Below are 14,169 nucleotides of genomic sequence, written 5' to 3'. Positions count from 1 at the left end.
ATTTTTTCTGAAAACGCCGGTTATGTGTTGTCGTGTCAACGGGTCGAAACGGGGTTTTAGGTTCTGAAACGTCATATGAGCGCCCTATGTTTACAGTTTATTTGTTACAGGAAGACGCTCATGTTATTCGTTGTTGTTGATTCTGAGGATTCTGATTGGCTTGCATGGCTTTATCCTTCTCCCTACACTGCCGCCCATAGGTTTGACATAGTTATAATGGCGCTCAACGGCGTATTTACAGGGTTGCCAACAGTCACGCCCCTGGTGTGACTGTTGGCACGCTTTCACCATCAATCTCACGCTGTCACGCACACGCAAGAAATAAAAAATCCTCCTGTTCATTTTCTGCGGGAGCAGACTAGCAGCTGTAACATCTGCCTACCAACGTGACCATGGCAGTATTCTCTGATTGTTGATTCGCTGAAAACCACGCACCTGATACTAAGTTGCGTTTGAAAAGGTCAGAGAGAGTTCAGAGTGTATAGGTTCGGAGTCAGAGCCCACTGATGCGCGTTTGAAAGTTTGGATGACAATTAATCAAGGTAAGCAGATAAAGTAGCCTAACAAATCGAATAATATATTGTCTAATAGAATAGTGTACCTTGTCACTACAGACGTAGCCTTGCTTAATCAGTGTGCTGAGACAGTAAAGACTTCAACTAGTTGCAAACGTTTTCTCACGTGTGTTATGAGGGCTATGTAATTGCTAAATAAAAGGCTCATGTGCAATGAAGTTTTGTTAGATGAGCTTGCTGAAATATTTCAAAAGAAAAACGGATCATGGACATGGAGAGAAGAATCAAGCAGAGCTTCAGCAGGTAAGCTAGTCACATAACGATTTATGTTCAGTTGTTTGTTAGCAAAAATAAAAATGTTACACTAGCCTACCTTTTCATTAAAAGATGGACAGTGTGCCCTCCACCTGATACCTCACCACAACTCAAAATATGAACTTGTCTTACCAATGTTAGCACAGGAAAATCCAGGCCTACATGTAATTTTAATGGAGATGTCATGATTAGGCTACCATGTCATTAAAAGGCTGCAGGTTTTTTAACACAGCCTACCTTTTTAGATAGAGGAAAGAGTGGAGAAAGACAATGAAGAAGGGGTGGTGTTGGATGGTGAGGTGCTGGTGGAGGAGAAGGATGTGGTGGAGGAGGAGGAAGATACACGCACAGAGCCTACAGTCAAGCAGAAGAAAAGGGCAAAATCAGGGGCCGCTGCTTACAATTCCAAATTTAACAGTGCCTGGACTAAAGAGTGGCCTTTCATTAAACAGGTCACAACTGAGTTTCACTTTTGGTGTGAAGTCTGCCGGCACGAGTTAGAATACAGGCATTAAGGCAGGGCAGATGTTCAGCGGCATATCACCAGAGAGAGTCATATAAAAAAACAAGAAATCCTTGACAGTACCAACAAAATGGATAGATTTGTTTGTTCGAGGGCTGAAGAGATGAATCTGGACACTCGTGATCATTTGATTCCAATCGTATGTGTGCTTTGGCTATGCATTTGCACATATTCTACCTCAAATGTAAATTCTTTGTAAACTTTTTTTTACAGGCTAGAGGGGGAGAGGTCAAAGTGGCAGTGATGCAAACGGCGCGCTTTTTGGCGCGAGTCGCTTTTTTATCATACATTTTGGGGACCTGTGTGGTTCGTGTAGATCCGAAGTTTTTTTTGGGGGTGGGGGGGGCGGGGGGGGGGGGGTGCGTCGATCGGTGCGCGCGTACAGTACAGGTGTCAATATTCCGTAATCTGACTGACTGAGAACCCCCGGGCCTTCGAAGTAAAGAAAAGTGATTCCGGAAATGATTTTGTTAGTGAACCAATCAAAGCCCTTGTCGTCGCGTCGAAACATTGGATGCGCATGCGCACGGAAGAGCTTAGATCGGGCTCAGAAAATCAAGCCCGACCCCAAGCCCGTGCACGTTCTGTCCAAGCCCGGCCCGACCCGACACATTAATTATGAGCCCTAGCCCGATTTCAACCCGACATTTATTTTAACACATATGTAACTTAGTACACATTTGTTACTAGGCCTACTCAGCTAAATATATATGTAAGGGATAATGTATAGAACGCCGGTCATTATCGGGAAAATAAGCCCCGACAGGGCGAACAGTACACCGACTCGCAGCGAAGGCGTCTTGCTTCGCCCTGAAGGGGCTTATTTTCGAAAATGACCGGCGACGTTCTATACATGATCCCGCTTATAACACGGCTACTTGCCAAAACTAAAAAAATAACTTTACGTGGTGCGCCTTTTTACAATTTATTCGTTACCAGCATTCATTCATATTTTTTTCACAATGTCTTGCTTTTAAAAGATTTATGATGACTTTATGCTCTGTAAGGTGACCTTGGGTGCCTTGAAAGGCGCCTCTAAATTAAATGTATTATTATTATTATTATTATTATTCGTAGTGTTGATCAGCAGAGCAATAATAAATTGTCCGCAAAGACGGTGACGTCGCTTAGCAACAGAAGACACTGGGGTTAACAAGTCACCGGACTAGCTACCAAAGTGAACGGAGTGTTCCACGGCATTGAGAAGACCTGTGTAATAAAGGCCTATAATATTTCTCTTTATGGCATAGATTTCTCCTCAGATTAGGCCAATAAACCAATGATAAAAATAAAAACGCTCGATCAAAGGCCCGGCCCGAGGATAGTGGTGGGAAATATCGGAGAAGGATGCAGTTATTGTGTAGCAGGACGCAGGGTGCAAGTGCAGTTGGAAGTGGTCATGGCTAAAATTAGAAGCCACGGCTGAGGTGAATACAGTGAAGCATAACTTTCCACTGTCTGACTTTTTCAAAAAAAATTGAGAAAAAAGGATGTGCTAAATGCACACACTGCATTAAAGAAATTAATTATGCCAGCAGGGGTGTACATGCCCTGTATGCACACTGTAAGGCAGACATTCATCTGAGAAAAGTGACAACAACAATAACCACACAAAGTGTTGCACAGCTTCTCCGAAACCCTCTTCCAGAAACCCCCTAAGCAGCAGATAAGATCAGGGACAGTGCCAGGCCTATACTGCCAGTACCTGTACCTGTGATCGCATATCCAATGCAGAGGTGTGTGTTTGTGTGTGTGTGAAAATAAATTAACTTAGTTTAAAAAGGCACTTTAACTGAGTAACTAATATATTTTTTATCTTTCTAGGCATATAGCATATAGCATGGGCCTTCTCATGATAATACGATATCATGCCGTCATATTTTTTCAGACTTTGGGTAGCTCTCTCTTTTTTTGTCATACATGTGTTTGCATCCCTGAGTGACCCTGGTCAGCCACAATATTCCTATAGCCTTTGCAGACCACCTCAGCCCGCTATTTAAAGAGTGCTTTCCGGATTCTAAAATTGCCAAGATGTATTGTTCCGCAAGAACAAAGACATCACAGTAATGAGATGAATCTTTGTACCCTGCATAACCCTTGGACTGTTAAGCACTAGTCTGGCTGAACGGAAGTGGACAGCGTCTATTGCTTAGCGGCCGATTTGGCTGCGACTCCTCCCCTTCCGGTTGCTGGCGTTACCGTATTGTGCTCCCCCTCAAACTCGAAAACTAGGCAGTATGGCGAGTTTTGAAGAGGACTTTGACGGCGCTGTAAAGTTGGCATGTTTGGCTCTTTCCGTGGACACATCTCTGGACAGTATAACATTGTTTTCCAAAGAGACACATGAATAGCAGTTGGTGGTAAATGGCTATAGGCCTACAGACAAGTTTTCGAAATTGTTTGTGGAACTAGACATCCAATCTTGTTTAATTTTAATATAATATAATTACTGATTACTGACTATCTGATTTCATTACAATGGTAGGACCACAACATAGCCTATTTTGACATTACCTTGGAGACTCCGTCTGGCAGGATTCTCCCCGGGGACGATGCGTTTGCGGTCACGACTATCGCCGGATGGTGTGGATTTGGCGCATCGTTTCACTCTGACAGCGGCATGAGCGTTTGACATGGATTTAACCAATGAACCGATCCGTTCCACTTCACAATAGCTCCTACGGTATTACTTTAGTAGTGTTCTACAAGAACCACATATAAATGTTAAAACGTCGTTCGTTTTTATAGGTCCCGTGAGCTCCTCAAGGGCCAAAGTGTATGGTGGCTTGAAATCATCGTGACAAAGAATCAAACGATGTTTGTTCTTTTTATCTATAAAATTATCTCCACATAGGCGACATACATCGTTAATGGTTTTTTGTGGCGTTTGGGATTGAGCCATTTCTGACAGCCTCTGAACGTCAAGAAGTTCTGTCAAAATAATTCCCCCCCCCCGGCACTATTTTGCATGGACACAACTGCTGCTTCCCGGGCTTAGCCCCGGCCTAGACGATTGTGATTGGTTTAAAGAAATAAAAACAGGCCCGCCCAGTTTCCCCACGGATAGACGGCTCGAGGTAGCGTGGCTCCAGACCATTCTACTTGCTGTAGTTTGGTCTGGCTTTGCGAGACTAGTTGAGCACTAACTCCCAGATGTGGTGGTAGTCGCGGAGAATCTTAGACCATCTGGGGGTGGAAACTCCTGCCTTCTTGGTGGTTGTCTTGTGCAAAGTGCACAGCGTTTTGCACATGGCCTCAACCAAGCGGCTGGTGGCAGGCCACTGAGCTGGCCCCCCAGGATGTCCTATCAAGCAGCGCTTAACACTCTCCACACCCGGCGTGAATCCAGACCGCTTGGGAGCCTTAAAACGGCCATGTGGCAGTCGCTCCTGATGACGAGGCTGGTAGTTGACCCGCTTCTTGTCGCAGTCAGGGAGAGCTGTCCACAGCTGGATGACCTGGGTCACCTGCAGTTGAGTGAGGTAAGATGCCTCACGGAGACCCACCAGAAAAGCAGCGAGGTCCTGGACTTTGTCCCACCCAGCGACCCCATTCGGTCCAATGACTGCTCCCTAATAAATGGATTTATTAGTAGCAATGGTAAATGGGAAATAAAATGTAATTGAGTTTAATTTGAAATAGCCATTAAAGTGTCTTACCTGAGCCTCGTCGGACTGTGCCGACGACTCTGCCGATTGTCGACGAAAGACTGGGTATGCATACATTTTCTGAAAGAAAATAAGAAAAAATAACAACAAGTACCTGTATATTGTTACGTATTTTAAGCACATAAGCTGCCCCCACATAGCCACTAGGAAGCAGGATCGAACACACAAGCTGCATTGCCCTCACATAGCCATTAGGAAGCAGGATCGAACACATAAGCTGCAATAACTACTCCAGCCACAGATGGCAGCACCTTTAGACAGGTGAGGAGGGCGGAGCCATTTTGTCACACCGGCCACGCCCACTCCACATAGGCCACGCCCACTCGATAGAACCCAGCGCAGAGTTCAGATTGAGGCCAGAGCTGATAGGCAGACCCACGGAGAGACTCGGGCCTAAGCGCGGAGCTCGAAGTAGCTCACGGTATTTCTCTCACACGCGTTGGATACAATTCCCTCCCTTTTGCTTCATAGTTACCATACCGAAATAGGCCTACTTTAACAAATAAAGTGAGTTATGCTGCGTTCTTTGAAGAAAGTAGTCCAATCTGGATCGCTTTTAACTCACTTTATTTGTCAAGTATTTCGGTATGGTAACTACGAAGCAAAAGGAGGGGAATTGTATTGAACACGTGCGAGTGACTCCCAGCTGGCCAATACCTCTAACGCGCAAGTCTGGACTACCGGAAGTTTCTGCCAATGTTTGCTTCCGGACCTGTTTAAATACCTAGTAGGCGTGGCCTATGTGACGTATTAGCCTAGGCTTCCTCACCTGTCTAAAGGTGCTGCCTTCTGTGGATGGAGTAGCTATTGCAGCCTTCAGTAAGGTCCTGCTCCCCTTGTGGCTATGTACAGTATTTATGGCTTATATGTTCGGTCCTGCTTCCTAGTGGCTATGTGAGGGTAATACAGCTTGTGTGTTTGAATCTGCTTCCTAGAGGCTATGTGGGGGCAGCTTATGTTCTTAAAATACGTAACAGTTAAAAGCGAATGGGGATTGGACTACTTTCTTAAAAAAACGCAACAATATTCCAAGTGTGTACATTCAATCATATATTCAGGTGCTATTTTTCAATAGCACCTGCTACCGAACAACACCTAGGCCACACATAGTATTGTATAGACAAAACGAATTTATTAAAGAATACTGTGAACAACCAAACATAAAGGAAACTATAAGGATCAGGCTGCAGGCCAGGGAGGAGCAGGAGTCACTCGCCGTCACACTACAAAAATGCTAAACATATTTATTCATGAATAAATTGAGAATTCTCTATATGTACAATGTATGTAGATGTCCCTTGCATAACAGCATGAGCCCATATTGCACAACACATTTAACTATGTAAATTTTTTGTCATTACCTAGGGTGACCAGATTTGAGTTTGTAAAAAAGAGGGGGGGAGGGGGGGGGGGGGGGGGGTAGTGGATAGCATGCCGCACCATGACCATGTGAATGCATACAAATGTCACAAATGAAATGACAATATGAACATCTATTTATTGAACTTAAACAAAATTGCAAAGTGCAAATGTAAAACAAGTCTTTTTTGTGGCATTTAAATGTGTCAATAATGATAACAAATAAAACATTCTAAATAATAAAATCTTTATATGGCCACATTAAAATAAGAAAATTAGAAACTTTTCAGTCCTCCTCATATATTAAAGCAATAATGATAACAAATACAATATTCTAAATAATAAATTACTTTTTTTTTTTTCTTTAGTTCGTCCGTGAACTTACATTTACGTTTAGGCATGGCTGCAGATGTAATGTGCTGTTGTAAACAGAGTGGAAGCGGCAAGGTGCTCAATGTTGCCAGATTGGAAATGGCAAAGTAACGTACCAAAGGCCCAAAATGGTCGTATTTGGAGGATAATTATCGTGGCTCTGGCAACCCTGAGATCGGTCGCCCAATGACAGACTCTCTCTACAGTCAGCTCGCGCAAGAAGGTGGAACGTAAGGGAGATACCATTTCCAGAACTTGGAAGGCCGTAATAACCATAGATATATACAATGGTAATAACTAGTAGGTTATGTGAAAGACCCAGAAACACAAATATGCGACGAGGCAAAAAAATAAATAATAATAATAACAATAATAATTTTTTTTTTTTGCGACGAGGCAAAATACCGGACGTTTTTGGAATCCCTGCCGGACGCATTTTTTAGGTCTCGAAAAGAGGACATGTCCGGCAAAAAGAGGACGTCTGGTCACCCTACATTACCTTATTCTGATGACTTGCACTGAATGGAATCAGCCAGGGATGCATAGTCCGGACAGTATCTGCTGACAGCCAGCCTCAAGCACACTTCAAAATCATCATCAGTTATGGTGGAACGGTACTTGGACTTAATGATCTTCATGTGGGAAAAGGCTGACTCACATAAGTAAGTGGAGCCGAATAAAGCAGTCAAGGAGGTAGCACATTTCCTCATGTTGGGGTACTTTTCCTCTGTGAGTAAGTTCCAGAACTCTCCATGAGCTCTGGACTTCAGCTGAATGTCTGCTTGTAATGTCAAAATCTCATCTTCCACTCCAGAAGAGTTCAGGTGAAACAGTGGTGAAATTTTTGATGCGAGTGAATCAACCTCAGCATCTTCCCGAAAAGGATAGCACATGAATAGGTGCGTTTCCATCCCCCTGATTTAATGCAAACTTTGAAGTATCTAATCAGTAAACGGTGATGGAAACACCAAAATTTGCATCAAAATCCTCTAATTCGCAAAAAGGTTTATCCGCTCGCTTGAGGTGGTTTTTGAGAAATGCGAAAGAGAGTTAATTCGCAAAATGGGAGATGGAAACACACTTTTCGAAACAGATGTGACGTAGCGAACTTTGAACACACAGGACCGATTTCCGCATAACGACCGGCCATAGCAACCCTGCCGACAACAACGTGAAAGTCATCACCCTCTCAAACAACACGAAACAACGTATCTATTTTTAACCGTTTATATATCCTTTAATTATATATTTTAATTACGTACATCGAACGAATGGCCAATGTAAATATTAGACACGTGACTGTGGACCGACGAAGAGATTAAATTATTCATCCAAGAAAAGAACATAACAGCTATTTTAGACGGAAAACAACAACAAAATTCCACTATTTATCAGGACCTAAGAGAGACGATGTTGCTAAAAGGATTTGACTAGCCCTGGAATGTGTTGAGGAGTAAGTGGAAAGCTCTCAAACAACAATACATGTTCGAGAAACGACATATGTCCCGAAGTGGTGCCGGCGGAAAAAAACACGTTTTGTTTTTTAACCAAAATAGATAATATTCTTGGCCAGAGGCTCATTGTCACATCTCTGGCATCCATAATCAACAGCACAGGTTGGTATCAATTCATTGAATTAAATTAAATTACAGGTGAACATTTCAAGGTAAACTTGTAAACCTGGGTCCAATTTCTCCCTTTTTTGTCTAGAAACTAATGGTGGGGACAGCGACAACGGAGATGACAACATCAGCTACATAGATTCAGATGGTAAGCTACCATAAAGTACAATTCAGTTATTTTATAGCTCGGGAATAAGAAACTTTTTTTGAAGAGAATTTTTTAGACATGTCGGCTACTGATAACTAACATTTTCCTTTAAATTTTAACAGAGCCAGCATATACGCCTGACTCTGTGGCCTCAGCAGAAGATGGTGATAGATCACATATTGAATCACAGCTCGCGGGGTCAACAACACCATCAAGACGGCAAAGATTCTGGTCCCGTTCCACTGCAAGGCCGTCCTCTAGAGCTGGGAAGATTACACCCTTCTTTGAAGCCCTCCTGAGGCAACAAAAGGAGGAAGCCGAGAAAGACCGGGAGTCTATTCAATCAATTTCCACTCTTCTGGGTCAGGCAGTGAGGTGTTTTGAGCGCTGTGCAAAGGCAGCAGAGAAACAAGCCCATGCATGTGAGGTTATGGCCAATACATCAGGGCAAGGCCAGTTCCAAACACCACCATTTGCCTCACACAATGAGAATTATACATGTAACCACCAATGACCATCTACATCAGGGGTGTCAAACGTACGGCCCGTGGGCCGGATCAGGCCCGCGAACGGGTTTAATCCGGCCCGCGAGATGATTTTGTGAAGTACAGTAATGTAAAAAAATATATATTTTTTTATAAAAATCCTTCCTAGCATTACATGGATTGCATTGACTGGCACTGATTAATTTGTTGTACATTGAACTACTGGACAATTGTGTGTAACTGGAAGTCGCTTTGGAAAGTAACGTAAAATGATCTGCTATTTTTCAATGAAAGAAACTGCTGTTCTTAATGTGTCCACTAGAAGTTGCAATAGCAATTATGTTAAGCAAGCAAATTTTATACCGGGGCTGAGCAGGGAGCAAGTATAAACAGGTAGTGCAGCTAGCCCGGAGCTACCTTGTCGTTCTGCCTTATACTTCCAACATTATGCGCTTTGGCACTCTCATTGCCCCAAAATGTCTCTGTCAAAAAGACGAAAAGTGGACACAGAGTGCAGAGTTTTCAAGAAAACTCATCGTCCTTTTTATTCACGGAAGTAAATGGGAAATCTGTGTTTGGTGTGCTCACAGCATGTTTAATTTTACATAATTATGCCATATTTTTACCGGTCCGGCCCACTTAGATAGATTATCCTCCATGTGGCCCCTGAGCTAAAATGAGTTTGACACCCCTGATCTACATCCTACAATCAACACACAACATCTACTGACGCGCATAACACCATGTCATTCACATCTTACATGAATTTAGATTAGTAAACTAACACATGCCACTTGTGCCTTATTTTATTTGTAAACTATTTCTAAATGTTCAGATGCAGTACAAGTCTTGTTATTTTTGTACATGTAATTTAATAGTAATTTAATAAAATTCACATCTTACATACATTTACATTAGTTAACTAACACATGCCACTTGTGCCTTATTTTATTTGTAAACTATTTCTAAATGTTCAGATGCAGTACAAGTCTTGTTATTTTTGTACATGTAATTTAATAGTAATTTAATAAAATTCACATCTTGCATACATTTACATTAGTTAACTAACACATGCCACTTGTGCCTTATTTTATTTATTAATATATTCTAAATGTTCAGATGCGGTACAAGTCTTGTTATTTTTGTACATGTAATTTAATAGCAATTTAATAAAATGCACATCTTACATACATTTACATTAGTTAACTAACAATGGCCACTTGTGCCTTATTTTATTTATTAATGTATTCTAAATGTTCAGATGCACTACATGTCTTTATTTTTGTACAAGTAATTTAAAAGTAATTTAATAAATTTGGTATTGGTACTTTGATTGGTACTATCCATGCCTAACCAAAATATCTTGTGTATGTGTTTTTTGCATTGCAGTCAAACTTTATGTAAATACAACCAAAACACACTTCGTTCTAAAAATAATATAATTGTATTTGTCTGCATTCCTCTTCAGCTTATTATTTTTTAATTATTACACAAATCAATATCACATTACAATTAGAGAGCGGCCTGATGATTGTTAACCACGTGATGGACAAGGGCAGCCCTGATAGCCTGGGCCTCTCCGTTGGGTGGTTCATTATAGTCCTGATGAGGTCGCTGGGGTTGGGGGTTCACAGGGGGCTCCAGGTGGGCGCTGCTGCTTCTCTTTCTCACACATATTGTGTAACACACAACATGCAACCACAACTGTTGGCATGAAGGAGTGGTGCACATCTGACCGCTTGGCAAGAATACGCCACCTCCCCTTAAGGTGCCCAAATGTGTGCTCAACCTTCACACGGATAGCACTGAGCTGGAAGTTGAAAGCCTCTTGCTCTTCTGAAAGGTTTGGACCAGAAAACCCTTTCATGAGCCATGGCAGTAACGGATATGCTGGGTCTCCAGCTATCACTAGAGGCACCTGGACACCCTCTACATATGCGTTGGCTTGAGGGTGTCTCTCTGGGAATCTGTTGAAAAAAAGAGTACTGAGTGAAACCTATGATATGCTACAAGAGTAGGCCTAATAAACAAAAGTAAAAATTTCAGTTTCACAAAAACTATAGAAAATTGTAACACATTAGGCACATTAATGCACACGAGTAAAGCCACCAGTTACATTTTCAAGTTTGCTAATAAGGTAACCAACTGGTTGTTTGAAATTATAAGCCTACCTGTACAAGTTGGACATGGTGAATACAGCTGCGTCATGCGCACTGCCGGGTGATCCAACACAAATATCTCTGATTTAATACCGATCATCCACAAGCGCCTGTAACACAATTGAGGGCCACCCTTTCCGGTTGACGTAGTCCCGGTATCCATCGGATGGTGGAAGGATCGGAATATGGGTCCCATCCAGTGCACCGTACACCTGTGGTACTTGGTGCTTCATTGAGTTGCGGTGCGATATTGCCTGTGCCTCGGCCACGTTGGGTATTTTGACAAATTTAGCCAACAACTTGTATCGTATGGCCCTGCACACCGCGTACACACAACGGAGAACGCTTGTTTTGCTTACACCAAATGTCTCTCCCACAACTCGGTATTCAGCACAGGTTGCCAACTTGTACAATGCGATGGCAATGCGTTTTTCCGTTGGAATCGGACGTCGTCCAGGGCTTGGCTTGGGACCAACGAATGGACCAATAGCGTTGCACAACATTACAAAAGTGGGCTTGGTCAATCGAAAATGTTGTAGCCAAAGGCTGGCTGTGAAATGTCCTTCCACTATGACCACTCCCAGAAGTCATGCTGGCGCTGTCTCTCCCATATGTAAGGTACTCAACGTCGTCCTCGTATTTCCCTTTCTACCGCTGTGTACATTGCAATTTCCCTATTTCTTCGTCTGCGGATGGAAGATAAAATAGCCAATGATAACTTGACTGAAAGAACTGTTATTACTTGCCCAAGGGAAACCAATTGCTGCTGAATTCCTCTCTCCATGTTTGTTGTTTGTTGTTAGGCGGACCAACCGCTTTTTGTAACATTTGTTGCAGCTTATCTACTTCTACCATTTATTACAGCCACGTATCTGCATATTTTTTTTGCCTACAGCGCCACCTCCAGGCAGAACTAGGGTACTTATCCGCTCCAAGCACTTGATGGAAACGCACCTAATTCAAATTACTTTTTTGCGAACTTTCTAAAGATTCGCATCACATTTGAGATGGAAATGCACCTAATGTAGCGACTGGCTCGAGCAAAGAAAAGTCTTGAAAGCGTTTGTCAAATTCTGACAGACATTTGTCAATCTGCTCTGTGTAGCGTGCACTGTCAAGTTGCACACTACACAGAACATCTCCAGCTCTGACGCCAGGTTCTGGACGATTGCCAAATCATGGCGCCGCAGCTTTGAGGAGAGATGTTGCATCTTTCGTTTGAATGCATTAACTGAGCTGATCATATTAATCAATGTTTTGTCTTTTCCCTGCAGCTCTAGATTAAGGTCATTCAATAGGTTTGTCAGATCAGTTAAAAATGCCAAGTCTAACAGCCACTGACCGTCATTTAGTTGCTTGTATTCTGCATGTCCAGCTACACGGAAAAACTCCTTAATCTCCGGACAGAGCTCTCGAAATCTTTGCAGGAATTTCCCTCGACTAAGCCATCTCACGTCAGTGTGTAGCAACAACTCAGTGTGATCGCAGTCAGCCTGCTCCAGATGTGCACGGAATAGCCGTCTTTGAAGAGATCTGGTGCAAATAGAACAGGCGATCTTCATTGCCACATCCATGATCTCTTTCATGTTGAGCATTTTAGCGCATAACCCTTGTTGGTGTATTATGCAGTGGTAATTCAGGAAGTCCGGGAAAGCATCGTCCTCCCTGCACTTGGCAATAAATCCATTCACGCGGCCAACCATTGCGGGTGCTCCATCCGTGGTGATGGACACCAATTTGTGCACTGGGAGCTGGGTTTTCGTGATAAAGGTATTGAAAGACTGAAATATATCCTCTCCTCGCGTGTGTTCTTTCATGGGCAGTAGTGTTAACAGCTCCTCTTTTGCAGTCATGTCAGTAAACACCATCCGAATAAAAATGCACAACTGGGCTGTGTCACTCACATCCTAAGATTCGTCTAACTGCAGTGAAAAGGACTCGCAATCTGCGATGTCCTTCCAAAGTTGCTGCGTCAAATCCTCTGCCATGGCTTCACTACGCCGTGTAACTGTACTTCTTGACAGCTGGAGAGCTTTGATCGAAGATAATATTTCTGCCTTGTTTTTAAAGTCTCGGAACAATGAGTCCGCTGCTTCAACGAATGCTTCTTTTACCATCTCTCCGTCTTGGAAGGACTTCTTGTTCTTTTCGATTAAGTGGCTCACCCGGAACGATGCTTCGGTGGCGGCTTTGACTTTTGAAGTATGCTGTGAGAATAATGACTGCTGTCCGGACAAATGGCATTTAAGTTCCTTCACCTTTTTCTTTCTCAGCTCGCTTTTCGGCGGGAAGTTGGTGTCGTAGTTTTTATGAACAGTCAGAAAATGCCGCTCCACATTTCCCTTCTTCGGTATTGCGATGGTAGACTGGCAGATGAGGCAAACGCACTTCGAAAATGACAGTGAAAAAAAACTCCTCCTCCCATTCCGTATGAAAGTGAGACGTTTTCGGCTTCTTACTCGGCCCAGCTCCCCCACTCATTTACATACACTTTCTTAATATTAAGAGAAAAAACCGAGGGCTAAAAATTGGAGGCTAACTAGTAGGGGTGTGCCAAAATATCGATACTACGACATCGCGATATTTCGTCTTGCGGGACGTTATCGATATCTTGACGCCAAATATCGATATTTAAACAATAAACATACAGCCGTTCTAAACAGATTCTCTCACAAAAACCCGCTACAGATTTAATATACAGAGTCACTACTTCAAGACTTCAAGACTACTTCAAGTCCACTGCAGTCAGTGAAAAACAAAGAAGAAGAGGGAGACGCATACGGAGGAATGGCGGAAGGCGGGGGATTCGAAAACGGAAACAGACCAAAGCCGGTGAAAGATGCACCGTCGACTTTCAAATCAAAAGTCTGGGCCCACTTCGGCTTTTACCACACTGACAGTGCAACGCTCGATAAAGAGTTCGCAATCTGCAAGAACTGCCTCGCTAAGGTCAAGTACACGGGCAACACAACGAACATGCACAGCATCTTGTCCGTCATCATC

Source organism: Gadus macrocephalus, chromosome 10 (genome assembly GCF_031168955.1).
Source record: "Gadus macrocephalus chromosome 10, ASM3116895v1".
Lineage (NCBI taxonomy): Eukaryota > Metazoa > Chordata > Actinopteri > Gadiformes > Gadidae > Gadus > Gadus macrocephalus.
Note: the sequence above shows the minus strand (reverse complement) of the source record.